Here is an 11,969-nt window from a genome sequence, read left to right as displayed (position 1 = left end):
TTCAACAAGTGTCCCACGAAGTCCATAGCTATCCTTTCAAACGGTACCTCTATAATTGGTAGTGGGACTAGAGGACTTTTGAAATGTGGTCTGGGAGCATGATACTGGCATTCAGGGCAGATGGCGCAAAAGTCAGACATGTCTTTATGGACACCGGGCCAAAAAAACCTCTGCACGATCCGCTCAGTGGTTTTCTCTACCCCTAGGTGGCCTGCCGTTATATGACCATGGGCCAGATCTAACACCATTCTCCTATAAGCTTTGGGGACTAGTAATTGTTCCACAATCACCTCCCCTTTCTTAGTCATCTGACACAACAGGTCCTGACATTACCATGTGAGGGTACGTCAAGGGACTATCGGGATTTACGCGTTTACCGTTGACCACCCTGACATTCTCCCTGGCTTTCACCAGAGTAGGGTCATTTAACTGCTCTACGGCAAAGACCTCTCTTCTGACCTCTAAATCCAGAAAACGATCAACGGGTTCTACAACACTTGGTGAGCCACCATCACGCTCTGCATTCTCTATTTCGCCAATCATGCTAGAAAATGGGGACATCTCTGACTCCGCCACTACATCAGTCACCCTTTTAGATGAGGCAGGGTGATTTACCAAAGTGCAAAACCTTCTTTCCCACAACTTCCAGAAGTGTGGAAACTCTTCCGAATATTACATCATACATTAAGCCTGGTACCAAACCCACGGAGACTACCGCGGTACCACAGGGCGTCTCGATGTTCACTTCGGCAGTAATATAATACCGAGTATCCCCATGTATGCATGTCACACCAACAGTTTTTCCCTTATATTTCAAAGGGGTCACCAGCTCAGATCTCAAAAGTGTAACCAGCCTACCAGAGTCTAACAGAGCCTCTACACGGCTGCCTTCCACAGTGAGTACACACAGGTGTTTATCAGTCTCAGCCTGCCGGTCAGCAGTACAGGCTAGCTGCACAAAGAAAGATCCCCTGCTGTTGACAAAAGCAGCATCACATTGCATGGGCTCAGAGGTAAGTGAACAATTAGCTGCTATATGGGCGAGGCTACCACATCGGAAACATTGAGTCACATTAATGTCTAGTCTTTTGCGGGGCAGGAACCTTCCTGGCCTAGCAAGCCTGTCTTCAGGTTCCCCGCCCTCAGTCTTAGGCACGGTCCCCCGCCCAGCACCCTTCTCCCCAGGAACAGTTTTACCATAGTTGTTGGGAGTTCTCCGATGCGCCATCGGGGCTCAGTGGGGCAGACTCATCAGCTCCTCCGCCGCTACGTACCTCTCCACCAGTTCGACTAACTGGTCGGCGGACTTAGGGTCAGCATGGCTCACCCACTTGCGCAAGGATGCAGGTAGGGATCACAGAAACCGGTCCATTACGACTCGTTTGACGATTTGTGGTCCTGTCAGCGTCTTGCATCTGCGAGCGTGGAGATCTGTCAATTTGGAACTCCCAGCGGTGGACTCGTTGGGCACGAACAAAGGTTGTGACCCCCAAGCGAGTTAGGATCTCCCGTTTCAGTTTCACATAGTCCTTAGCATCGGCCAGGCACAAATCATAATAGGCCTTTTGTGGCTCCCCAGACAGAAAAGGTGCCACCAGACTTGGCCATTGCTCTTTGGGCCAACTAACCCTTTCGGCCATTCTCTCAAACGCGGCGAGATATGCCTCCACATCATCGCCCAAACTCATCTTTTGGAGGAAGTGACTGGCTCGTATGGAGTGAGTGGTGGTGGGAGGACCAGTATCTCCAGGCCGGGCTACTAGGTGTTGTACCATCTCTTTGTTTACTGCTAAGGCCTGGCGGTTTTCCGCTAAGGCCTGGCGAGTTTCCTCGAGGGTGACTTGTTGTTGCCTCTGGGCTGTCTCCAAGGCCAATAGCTGCACCCTGGTGGATTCCTGTTGAATTTTGTTTGTTTCCTGCTGAGCTGCTGTAGCCTGAAGCAGGGCTTTTACTACGTCCTCCATTTTACCTCCAGGTGCTGGTTGGAAGCTGAACCTTGCCTCTCTGAGCATTGGCTGACGCCACCTCCAGGGATTCAACAATCACGTGTCTGCCACTTTAAATTTTAAAGGACAAATTTTTTCTTGCTGCACTTTTCAGTGTGTGCTTGCCCACATTCTCCACCAATTGTAATAGGACTGGATTAGGGGTCCCTCTCCTGGGGTAGATGGATTCCCTCTTCACACACACAGCAGCTGGAAAATAGTACACCAGTCTGGGTCTCGTGCTAACTGGTGAGCGCCAGTCTTTATTGTGCCAAGTAAAAGGAAAAACAAAACATAAAAGTAAACGCTAGCCCGTTTGGGTGCTAACTAAACAAGAGGTTCCCTCTCTAAAGAAACAGTGGGGCCTACTGCCTCCACCATCAACACAAGCACATGCACAGACCTTACAGGAAGTTTCACCGAGTGTCTCTGAGCCAGCCAGTGTGCTTGCTCTCCCAGGTATCAGACACTCCCTTACAATTAGACACAGCCTATATCAGCCAGTTCCAGGTGCAGAGCTTAATGAGCCTGCTAACAGGCCAAAAACCAAAACCTGGAGTGGGTTGTGGATGGAGCCCACCCTCTCCTCACATCCACACCCCCAGGTCCCAAACCGGCTTTTCCAAAAGCCGAAACTCAAATCTGCTTTAGTGCAGACTTTCTCCTGGGGGCTTTTTAGAACACATAGGTCAAAACCTAGGGCAAATGTACCTACCACTGACCACTTTACCAGTGGTCATATATACACAGAGAGCAAAGGGACTGGCACTCGTCGCTACTTGATAATGGAAATAAGATAAAAGGGTACCTTTAGTGGAAGAGGTTGTAGGTAGTAAAATAAGGCTGCGGCACTCAGAATAAATACGTTGAAAATATGTATTTGGCAAAAAGCTGCCAACGTTTCAGAGCAAGTGCTCTTTTTTCAAGGCAGCCAAATACATCAAACATGTACAAAAATAACAAGCAAAGTGTCGACCTCAGTACCTGTCAACATATTGCCTGTCAACCTTCAATACCTGTCCACCGATTGCCTGTCGACCTTCAGTACCTGTCGACCTTGTTACTAGTCGACCTTTAATATGTCAACCTTCAGACCCCGTCGGCCTGTCTATCTTCCATTGTCTACCCAAACATTGTCTATCTAGACAATGTAGACCTAATGATCCACACCCGTATCCTACCCCTACCCCTAAATCTAACCCCCTCCCCTGCAGCCTAAACCTAACCCTCATACCCAGGGCCTAACTCTAACTCTCCCCCTGACCCAACTGCTTACCGTTTGGATGCCATCGGTCGGGATTCTGGCACTGGGATTCTGACTGGTGTCAGGATTCCGGCGCCAGCATGTGAGAGCCGGCATCCCGACAGCCGAGATTTAAACTACATCACCAATGCAGCAATGGGTAAAAGTGCCAGATAAACGCAGGAGTGTTGAATTGAGGCGATAGTAACATGCAGGGACTGCAGCAGTTGATAACATGTAGAAAGTCTGAGAGTGGAGAAAAGTTCAGTCCAAACCAGTAAAACTGTTCAAGTGGAAAACATCCTATGGACATCCTATGGAATGGTCAGTCTGTACATAGACATCCAATCAGAGAGCTTCAAAATCATTGATACCTATAAATATCCTACTGTAGCTGGTACCAAGATATGAGCAAACACACGCTGGAGTCTGCAGGAGAGTATAAGGCCCGCACCTAAACTATGCTCCCCAGATAAGAACATTATAGGACCAGAAAAAGAATATAAAAGAATAACCCATTCAGGAGGTGGAAGGATCATTGTTAAAGTAATGTTATGGTCTTACAAGGTCTTATTAAGTAACCGACTTATTTCATGCATTTTATATTTCTCCTTCAAAATATGGTCCCAATTTTGTCTCCGCAAATCTTATTAATGTATTAGGACACATTTACACTGATGTATTTAAATGTCATGTAAATGTCTACAAGACACATTGCATTTACATACATTAACTGCAGGGAGCAATGCACATCAAGCATGGAAGATGTCAAACATGAGACAACTCCATTCCTGATGTGCGTTACATGAGATGACCCCACTGACAATATCTATAGGCGCCGCACCAGCACATTGTAAATGCAAATGAAGGAGTGATCGCTTCCTAATGACCAGGAATAATGCAGCATTGGCCATTTCCAACAGTATTTTCCTATGGTTTTAGGAGAACAATTACAGATTTTATTTTGTCATCTCTTCAGATACTTATTTTTTTTATATATATATATATATATACACATACACAGTATTTTCTAATGAGCTAGAGACTTAGTTTACAAGTGTCACCATTTTCAACTTTACTTACATTGCTTAGTTTTGGACCTTACCAATAATGGTTGCATATCTGGTAATTACTACTAATTCAGACAAATAAGATTTACTTAACTCAACAAAGAACCCTAACCTCATTGCTGGGAGGCTAACTGTGAGGGAAAACAATTGTAGCCCTCAGTTCAAAGTCATTTAATTAATACGCCACTGTGAGAAATGTTGAAATATGGAGTGTGCTTACCAAGATGGCGGCTGTTTGCCTTCTGCGCATGCGTAGTGCCATCTTGTCACGGTGTTAGAGTGCCACTTAGTTCCACTCAGACCCTGCGATATATATATCCACTGCATACCTTCTGTTGCCGCTTGTATATGCATCGCTACCCACATACATCATTGGCTGGAGCTCTGTACATTTCTACTCCATCCAAATGCTGAGTGTATATAACAGTGAGTACAGCTGTATAAACTTACTTCAACTCAATAAACCACACTACTGGTGCTGGGCTGTTTGGTGACACCACTGGTGTACAGTATACTATTACTCTCTTTATACCATCACCAATATAGTGCACACATATTATAAAAGAAAAATGTTTGGACGCCCTTGCTCTCAGGGTAGTTATGTAACTGTGTCTAATGCAGACCACAACAAAGATGCATATGCAACTGTCCAGGGTCGTGTAAGTAATGGTGCTTGACCGCTGGTGCAAAATACGCACTGATTTATTATGATGATGATCGGTAACAGCTTCTGATTGGCCGAGTGCTTCTTGATGCCTTACACTGATACAGTTACTACTACTAATATTACTGCTGTGAGCTGTATTATTTATATTAGATTTTTAATGGGGAAGGCAACAAATGTTTGAATTTAACTAACCTTGATTAGTGCTATTTTATATTTACATCTGTAACTTTTTGTACTTTGCATCGTAAATGGGACTTAGTATTTATTAATAACGCTGTCCAGACTCCTGAGTTTGGTTTATGCCAGGCTTGACATTATCAAGCCTGGCGTAAACCAGGTGCATATACAGTACTACTGTTTATTCCTAGTGTCAAGCTGGTGAATATTGTATACTACGGTTTTCTCCTGGTGTAAAACTGCAGAGCTGGACACATCTTGAGATGCATCAAGCTCTGCAAGCTACAACAGCCCCAATGTGTCAAATCCATCTCCACACTGTTGCTTAGTTACATCTGTCCATATATCTTATATATATATTTATACATATGTATTTTAAATAACGTTTAGGTTATAAAATTACAACTAGTGCCTAATATTTTGCTGTCATTCGTATAGAGCTCAGTAGTTATGCATCTTCCTTGGCTTATGGTCTTACTAGACTTGATGGGATAGCTAGTGAGTGCTTCTTTCATTTGTTCACCCATCTTAGGGGGCGATTCAATTGTTTTTGGGCGGTGATAATTAATGAGCGCGCAACGAAGCAAATTAATTGTTTTGGGCACTCATTAATTATCGCTCTTGTCGTACCCAAAAGCACTGGGCTTAGCCACATAAAGCAGCTAAACCTGTCTAAAGTAGAGATGTGCGCCCCCCTCGTGTTTTGGTTTTGGATATGGATCTCCCCTGGTTTTGGATCTGAATTGGTTTTGCCAAAACCTCACCTCCGTGTTTTGTTTTTCAGTTTTGGTTTTGGATCTTTTTCTTAAAAAATCATAAAAACAGCAAAAATCACATAATTTGGGCCCATTTTTGTTTTTACAGTAATATTAACCTCAACAACATTTATTTTCACTCGTTTCTAGTCAATTTTGACCACCTCACAGCATTGATTTTTTTTCATCTAGTTAAGGGCCAAAAGGTTGCATCCAGCTAGCATAGGTATAACTAACATAGGTAAGATCAGATGTCATCATCGTCATCCCCATCAGTGTGTACATCCTCTTCTTTACACAATATTAATTTGTCCCCACTGGAATCCACCTATACAGACGCTTCTGTCGTTTTTTTACTTAATTGCTGGTAAAGGTCTTCCACGTGGAATTTGTAATTCATTTTTATGAACATCATCTTTTCCACATTCTGGAGAAGTAATCTCCTACTCTGATCACTGACAAGGTTCCCGGCTGCGCTGAAAACTCTTTCAGAGTACACACTGGAGGGTGGGCAACCTAAGTACAGCAATGCCAGTTTGTGTAAGTGACTCCAAATTGCTTCTTTTCCTGCCAGCAGTGAAACGGACTGTCTGACATGCCTTTTTGGATGTTATCCCTAAAATAGTCATCCACCATTCTCTGAATGGTTACCGTATCAGACAAAGTCACGGTAGATATGTCACTCATTGTAGGCAGCTCTTTCAGACCCAACCAGGTTTTGCTGACTGATCTGCATCACGACCAGCAGTGGGTCTCTTAGGAAAATGTCATTTTTTACTGGCAGCTGCAGAAACTGAAGGAGGATAAGATGCCATGACACGTGCTGCCTTAGCTGACAATTTTTTCATCAACAACTCTTTGCATCTTTTCAGATATATGTCTGCCGGAAAGAAAGACACAAGGTATGACTTAAACTTAGGATCAAGTATGGTCGCCAAAATATAGTGATCTGATTTCAAGAGATTGATGACCCTTGGATCCTGGCGAAGCGAGTGAAGGGCTTGATCTACCAGTCCAACATACCTAGCAGAATCACTCCGTTTCAGCTCCTCCTTCAGTTTTTCCAGCTGCTTTTGCAAAAGTCTGATTAGTGGAATGACCTGACTCAAGCTGACAGTGTCTGAACTAACTTCACATGTGACAAGTTCAAAGGGTTTGAGAACCTTGCACAACATGGAAATTATTCTGAATTGCACTTGACTAAGGTGCATTCCCACTCCTCTCCCTATGTCATAGGCCATAGTGTAGCCTTGGATGGCCTTTTGCTGCTCCTCCATCCGCTGAAGCATATAGAGGGTAGAATTCCACCTAGTTACTACCTCTTGCTTCAGCTGATGGCAAGGGAAATTCAACAGTTGTTGCTGGTTCTGCAATCTTTGACACACAGTTGCTGAATGTCGAAAATGTCCAAAAATCTTACGGGCCACCGAGAGCATCTCCTGCATGCCCCTGTCATTTTTTAAAAAATGTTGCACCACCAAATGATTTCCCTGAGTTTTTCTAAGACGTTCTCAGCGGTATGCCTCTTAGTGAAACAGGTGATACACAGAGTAGCCTGCCTCTGAATGAGCTGGCATTTGTTAGATGCTACTGCTGCTGTTTGCACTGTTGGGGGCAATACACCTGCCCAGTGGGCTGTCACAGTCATGTAATCTTTAGTTTGCATTATCCCACTTGTCCACATATCTGTGTTTAAGTGGACAGTGGGCACAACGGCATTTTGGAGGACATTAATAAGGTTTTTTTAATGCCCTTGTAGAATTTGGGAATTGCTATTCTAGAGAAGTGGAATCTAGAAGGGACATGGTAGCGAGGACACAGGACCTTCATTAACTGTCTAAAACCCACTGCATTAATGGCGGATACTGGACGCACATCTAATACCAGCATAGCTGTTATGGCGTCAGTAATTCGCTGTGCAACTGGGTGTTTGCTGTCATACTTGCTCGCAAATGCAAAGGACTGTATGACAGTCAATTGTTTGGTTGAACTTCCTGAACTACTAAAAGTAGTCTTCTTCCTGGTCCCCTTCTGGGATGAAGATCCACTCACAGCAACAGTAGCAGGCGTAGCACTCAAGGATCCTTCTGACGAACAATGGATAGGAGAGGAGTCAGTCCTTATGATATTGGATGCAGGACTACTTCCGATCATGAGGACATTGATGTTGATGCAGGTGTTGGAGAATGCAGGCGCTTGGAAGGGAGCAGCTAGGTGACACTGAACTGATTGTTGTATTTTTTTGTCCCCAAAGTTTCAGAATTTGTAATACCCTTTCCAATTTGATGAATGTGCTGCAAGTTATGTAACAAGGAGGAGGTTCCTAGATGGTTAAGGTCCTTACCTCTACTTACTGTTACATGGCAATGGTTACAAATGGCTTGGCAAAGGTTGTCTGGATTTGGGTGGAAATGATTCCACACATGAGAAGTGGATTTTTTGGTCCTTTGCCCAGTCATGGCAACAATGGAATTTTTCCCACCATGGACAACAACTGTTGCCTGATTTACAGTTTTTACACAAACATCCTCGCAATCAACATCCTCATCATCCTTGTTGTTATCGCCAACTACGTAAATATCCTCCTCATCCTCCTGATGCAATTCCACAGAAGCATCCTTGATTTCTACGTCAGCTTGTTGACTTGTGCTGCTCATCCCCACATTTGCAGAGGGCACATAAATGGTGGAAGGAGGATCCTCTTCAAATATAGTATTAGAAAGGTCATGCACACACATGGCAACCGCGGACACACTTGGACTCTCCTCGGAGATCTGTGACTTTTCGGAGACAATTTAAAAAAATTTTGCACCTCTTCTACAAGCAGAAGGGCTTAAATCATCACAACTAGAACCACCAATCATAAATAAAGGCCAAGGCCTTATCCTTTTCTTGCCACTCCGTGTAGTGAATGGCATATAAAATTTTTTGGTTTCTCTAAAGCTGACTTAGCTTTAGATTTTTTTTTCTTTAAAAAGTTGATTTTTTTTTACATAGCCTGACTTAAGCCCTGGTGCATATGCCTTCATAGATGACATTGATGGCCTTGCATCGTCATCATGACTGCTTCCGGCAGCTACAAGACTGGTATGTGCATCCTACTCTCCTGTCATGTGCCTGTCCTGCATACTCTCTGCAGTCTTACAGCAGTGTCACCAAGCAATTATAGCGCAGCTAAGTTGGGGCTAACTCACACAATCACATACAGAAAAAAAAAATTATTTTTTTTCACACTGGGGGGAGAGCACCACTGTACGAGGCAGCAGCCCCTTGATACCTCACACCCAATCGGAGCAACAACTGAATTGCACTGTTGGGCACCCATTACTAACAGTCACAATAATAACAATTGTATTCTCCCAAAAAAGTGTAACTTTGTGGCAGAACCAAAATTCACTGGAAAAAAGTTCTGTGTCTCAGTGTGGTGTCTTGGTTCTATTCATTGTGAAGTCTTATATTTCCCTAGTGAGATGGGCAGGATGGGAGCAAGTTAGCGCAATTTGTAGTGAATCACATAATCATGGTCCTTCTCTCTATGTGCAATGCTGTGGTACAGCGAAGTGGGGAAGCAGGACCACAATAACGCGTATTGTGCCGACACGTCCCCATTACTTATGTATAACCTTCATCCATCCAATTAATCATTGAAGTAAATCTAAATTTGCAGTGCTAGGAATTAAACATTACAAAAATATTATTTCTATTTATTGTTTTCATTAAAGAATTACAGGTCACTTTAAATCTACAATGGTTTTTGTCCATGAGATGTTCTCTAGTTAATCATTTAAAACCCTACACACACCTACTGGTAAAATGAAACATTGACAGTAATAAATAGATGGAATTTACATGCAATTTTTAAAATCATTCTGGAATCTTTCATTATTCTTATTGTAATCCATCTTGTTTGTTTGACATGCAACCAGAGAGGAGAAACAGTTATTGATTATATGAGAATATGTGGTCTGTATTCATTACAGGTCTCTGTTCTATCCTTTCCCTGGCTTAATGTCTGACTGAAATGTTTTATTTTGTCTCAAATACCCAGTGACATAAAGTTTCATGTCTTTGGGAAGAATGTGTTTCCCTTGTGATGGTCTGTTCAAGAGGATGTATACAGTTATCATTTATAAGCTTTTAAGCGTATGATCACAGGGGCAAACACAGAATTTTTAAAAGGGGGAGTCTAGTATATGCAGTACACACACTTAGATATTTTATACAGTATATATATATATATATATATATATATATATATATATAAAAACTGCAAGGAAGCGGCACTCCTCAATATGTGCAAATCACTGCAATAGATACCTAAACTCCGGTGCCTTCCAAATAGCTGTACACAAAGTGCAAAGAAGTTGTCATATATCCATGATGGCGGCACTCAGGTAATAAGACAGACTCGCAGGGTGAGGAACCAACATTTCAATGCTGTATTGGGTAGTACACTTTCGTCAGGGTGCAAGATGCACTACCCAATACAGCATTGAAACGTTGGTTATTCACCCTGCGAGTCTGTCTTTTTCCTGAGTGCTGCCATCATGGATATATATATTTACACACACACACACACATATACACACACACACACACACACACACTTACCATGCTGCAGGTTGGAGATGGAGAAGTGACCAGGCACCATGTTAATAAGCCCTGCCCCCTCGCTGCAAAATGAGAGGTGGAAGCAGTGTGATAGTATAAAGCCATCATACGGCCTCCTGGTTCGGCTGACCACAGCCAATACGCATGTGCGGCCATTGGACGGTGCATGCGTCACCAGGGGCTGAGAGAGAGTGATCTAGAGGATCCCTCTCCAGAACATTTAGCAAAATAGTAACCGATATGGTACTATAAGGTAACACTATCTGGAGATGCCGTTATCCTATCGGGATTGGTAAATCCGGCAGCACAGCAGCCCCCATACAAACCTATGGGGGCGGCATTTTATGATGAAGATGGAGGAGCCATGGCAGATATCGGCGATATCTGCTGCAATACCTCCATAGTACATCTAATGGATCCTTAATATTTGTAGATTGCTTTCGCTTGTGTTTACTATTGCTCACTTTGTGTATACCACAGAATAGTACATACATATAAACTAGGGGTGAGCGGGTTCGGATTTCTGAAATCCGAACCCCCCCGATCCGAGGCCGATCCAAGTCAGGCTCGACTTTTCCCGCCTGACTCGGATCTGAAATCGAGGCGAAACGTCATCATCCCGCCTTCCGGGTCTCGCGGGTTTTGGATACTTTATAAGGTACCCACGTCTTCGCCATTTTCTCACTCGGCTGTGTACAGTGAAGAGGGAGGGTGGGAGTTAGGGCTGGCTGGGCTGTATAGTGTAGTGTTGTGCTGTGCTGCTGTTGTTCATAGGGGCTGTGTCCACTCCTCCAAAGTCCATAGGGGCTGGCTGTGTTGTGCTGTGCTGCTGTTGTCCATAGGGGCTGTGTCCACTCCTCCAAAGTCCATAGGGGCTGGCTGTGTTGTGCTGTGCTGCTGTTGTCCATAGGGGCTGTGTCCACTCCTCCAAAGTCCATAGGGGCTGGCTGTGCTGTGTTGCTGTTGTCCATAGGGGCTGTGTCCACTCCTCCAAAGTCCATAGGGGCTGGCTGGACTGTGTTGTGCAGTCAGTTGTCCATAGGGGCTGTGTCCACTCCAAAGTGCTGTGCAGTGTCCCAGTCCTAAAGGGGTGCTGTAGTGTTGTCCAGGGGGTGCTCTATCCATCAGCGGTGCTCCCCCCCAAAGTGCAAAAAATATATATATTTTTTCTGTGTTTGCGAATTGTGTGCGCAGTAGCCGCACGTGCATCAACAAAGTAGCGCTAAGCGTGCGCCTGTGTCATAGGTAAAGGGCCGGCTGGCTTGACCGTTAAAGGGTGCTGTAACCCCCAAAGTGCACTCCAAACAAAATAAAAAAATGTTTTCTGTGTTTGTGAATTGTGTGCACTGTGGCTGCACGTGCATCAACAAAGGAGCAGCGCCAAGCATGCGCCTGTGTCCCATAAGTAAAGGGCCAGCTGGCTCATTTCTTAAAGGGTGGTATAACCCACAAAGTGCACTA

Source organism: Taudactylus pleione, unplaced genomic scaffold (assembly GCF_031769625.1).
Source record: "Taudactylus pleione unplaced genomic scaffold, aTauple2 ptg000336l, whole genome shotgun sequence".
Lineage (NCBI taxonomy): Eukaryota > Metazoa > Chordata > Amphibia > Anura > Myobatrachidae > Taudactylus > Taudactylus pleione.
The sequence above is the reverse complement of the archived record's forward strand: the minus strand, read 5'-3'. Positions refer to the sequence as shown.